This window comes from Lactuca serriola, chromosome 5 (genome assembly GCF_051521515.1).
Source record: "Lactuca serriola cultivar US96UC23 chromosome 5, Lser_US96UC23_V15, whole genome shotgun sequence".
NCBI classification, from domain to species: Eukaryota; Viridiplantae; Streptophyta; class Magnoliopsida; order Asterales; family Asteraceae; genus Lactuca; species Lactuca serriola.
This window is the reverse complement of record NC_136412.1, coordinates 46,750,157-46,753,805: the sequence shown is the minus strand read 5'-3', so window position 1 is coordinate 46,753,805 and position 3,649 is coordinate 46,750,157. Positions and strand designations below refer to the sequence as shown.

Genomic DNA, 3,649 nt, shown 5'->3' with positions numbered 1-3,649 from the left:
GCCAAAATTAACACTATACTTCCAAATCTCCCTGAGCAACCAATCTTTGGAAAACCTCAGATTGTCCTCGACAATTGCTTAATCACTTTAGTCATATCTAGTTCTAGACTTTTCCCTTCTAAATGCCCTGAGCATTTGGAAAATTTAGAAAGGATGAATATTATAGCACATGAAATCGATCCTATATCCGAAGCATATGGGACACGATTCATGATGTCTCACATAAAGACATGATACTAGACCGGTCTTTTGCTATAATATTTTTATTTGCCATGTTTTCAAAATTTAACTATGAAGAGGGATGCCGTAATCATAATCGAATTTTGATAACGCAATATATATAGAATTTTCTTAAGTTGAACCATTCAAATATAAAATATATATATATATATATATATATATATATATATATATATATATATATATATATACACCATCTTATAAAACATATATATTTAATGTCTTAAATACAAAATTTTAAGCATGATGTACAACAAACTAAGCCTAATGCCTTAAAAATCAAGGGGGTGAAATCTCCATTCTTATTCCAATGGCCAAGATGGAAAGCCATGTGATCCAAAATGACCAATCAAAATGAAAGATAAAATATACAATTTAAGATCAATGTGCAAAAGATTAAGCATAAAGAAACACATATGGATATGGACCTTTTTTTTGTTTACATGCCTCCCTCTTTCTCAGACCTAAAAGCGCCGCTCTCTTCTTCTTCCTCGCTAAATCTCGATTCAAAATTTGAATTCTACATGCTCCTTTCTGAAAATCCTAACGCGATGAAATCACCGATTTTCTTCACCACAGTTGTGGATATTTTTTTCACCCGAAGACCGACATATCCAAATTATTTGGTTAACGGCATCCTGACCTATTGTCGCTGCAATTCTGGTGGATTGAGATCAGAATATATCACTTACAAATCGAAGTACCTAGATTGACAATTTTCACGGTTAGTGTTCTTCAAACTATAAACACGCATATGACTATTTGATTTTTTTAGTGGTCATAGATCTCTATCAATCTCTCGCTCTCTCTCTTTTGCAGAAACAAAAGGCAAACACACTCATATTTGCAGAGAGGGGTTTGGAATGCGCAAAAACATGGAGTTTGTAAGAAGCTTGCGAGGAAAGTTGGATCCAATCACCGGGTTAAGTTTTGATAACCTTTCTTCATATTTTTGTCTCATTTTCTCCCTTTCTTTCTCTCCTCCTTATATAAACTTTAATGGCTAAAATATTAATGCTGGATATGGTCTCTTGGTTCATGGGGTGGTTTGTTTTGAGCTGAAATCGTAAATGTAAACTTTCAGATCTAATTTTTGTTTTTGAATCTTGCAGTTTTTGGCACTCTTGCAGAAAATTCTAACGCTTCACACATATGTTGATAGATTCCATCCAGGTTAAACCTTCATCTGTCATTTCAGATTTTTTTTATTTTTATTTTTTTTTGAAATTTCCTTCTGTATAAGAAGAATAATGCTCCGATCTTTGGTCACAAACAGTAGGAGAGGGATTCATGACTGAAAAATGGTGTATAAATCAAAATCAAACGGATGCAAATGAGTATGGAATGAGTAAGAGCGAACCAAAGACATCGATGTTTCTCTTCTCTATGGGGTCTATGATATCAAACCTATATGTATTCAAGACCTATTTCAAATATGTAAGTGAAATTTGGCGCATTAAAATTAAAAAGAGCGCCTGAAATCTTGGATTTATGTTTTCTTTTTACTGTGTGATTTATTAATCGATTTTATGCTTGTAGACTAATCGACTACAATATCACATGGTTAAAGCTTGTATACTTAAGCCAATGACATACATTGTACTGGTTTGACCCTTGAAAGAGAACAAGAAGAAGATTAAGTTAGCATTTTAAAGTTACATGTTCTATAATATAGGTTAAATTTAAGGTTTGTAATTAATATTTTGAGTTAACATTTTAAAGTACGACTTCTTTTTTAATTCCTTGGTGGTTGTATATATGATATTTAGAATAAAGACTTCATCTCTTTATATATTTTCCTTGGTTACCATTTCTATTCAAAATTTAAAGATATTTAATGTATTGTCTTAGAAATCAGATCTGGCTGCTTCTATTTGTATAAGTTTCTCAGAACTCCAATTATTTGAGTTTTATGCGCATGAGTCGAGTAGTTTCAAGTAGATATTTATTAAAGTATTTACTTAAAATTTCGGATAGGAATTTGATATCCGATTTGAACTCCAAAATTTCATATTTTAGTTTGATAATAACTTGGATATATGAAAATTTTGTCTTTAATTTGTTTTTTTCAATCAAGCAGTATTAAAAAAATAACTTTTCTCCAAGCTACTTTGATTGTTGCTATCTTTTATCTAAGAAATTGTCGCTTTTTTATATTTATTGATTTCTTTTATTTATTTTAACAAATTGTTTGAAATCAATTTGTGTAATTGTTAGTTTACGGTTTTTTTTGTCTTATGATCCACCCAACATAGTAAAGTCACCCAACATAGTAAAGATTGACTGAGCTAAAGAGAAGGAAAAATGAAATTACAACAATACAGAAATAAAAGATGTTTGCTATCATTTTAATAAACTATCTATATATCAAAATATGAAGTTGTAAAGATGGTCAAACTCTCTCACGATCATCTATATAAATCCTCTCTTTTACAACTAATTTGACTTATGCTTTAGTTTGTATTAATATCCATTTAATTTATTACGTATTAAACTACTTAAATCTAGGCATAGATTTACTAATTTGAATGAATTATGAATACCCCATCTGCAAAGCTATGCCTCCAGCTAGAAACTATATGTGGAAAGATACTATTTGGTGCAAAACAGCTTGCCGAAAAACTAAAATAACTATCTGCCACAAAGAAGAAACTAATCGTCGTGTCGAAACAATCTCCCGAAAGGAACTAGCTGCCATCGCCGCATCGCGCGGGTACACCACTAGTATATATATATATATATATATATATATATATATATATATATATATATATATATATATATATATCCTTGATTAAAGATGATTAACATCTCAATCTAACCTTTTAGAATTGAGTTGAAGTATAATTTTCTTTCCCTTAATTATAGCAAAACCGTTTTTCAACACCTGCAACTTCACGAATTGAAACTTTTGTTTTCTATAATTAACATTGCTAGCTTGCAATAATAATAATCATAATTATCACGCTCCCACTAACATGATGATTATTAGCATAATACTTATGCTCCTACTAGCTTTGACATGTTTCTAGAAATCAGTTGGACTTCTGAAATTTTGATTCATACACCTTTCCTTAGATAGCTCACTTGTGTGTCTAAACAATTTCCAGAACTATGAAAAGGGATGCTGTAATCATAGTCTCAATTGCTTAGACATTTGCTATTTCTCACAAGTCCGAGTTAGTGTGCCGGTTAACCACACACGCTCCACTAACTACTTTTGAAAATGCAAATATCACAATTGCTATCTACTTAAATTCTACTTAGTGAAAGCGTTTCCTCACCATCATTTTCATGAATTGGAGAGAAACCTTATGACACTTGGATTTTATGGTGTATGAGTTCCTATCCATGTGAATTTGTCAAAAACATAATCACAAGACAAGGTTAGTGACAAATTCAGCCTTAC

General features: G+C 31.1%; 1 long non-coding RNA gene across 1 annotated transcript; it reads left to right on the top strand.

Annotated features, from left to right (window-relative positions):
• Positions 1-631: 631 nt before the first annotated feature.
• Positions 632-2,034, top strand: LOC145052406 (uncharacterized). Its single transcript, XR_013684058.1, has 5 exons — positions 632-964; positions 1,060-1,162; positions 1,353-1,413; positions 1,517-1,677; positions 1,780-2,034. It is a non-coding gene; the product is annotated as an uncharacterized LOC145052406 (long non-coding RNA).
• Positions 2,035-3,649: the final 1,615 nt, after the last annotated feature.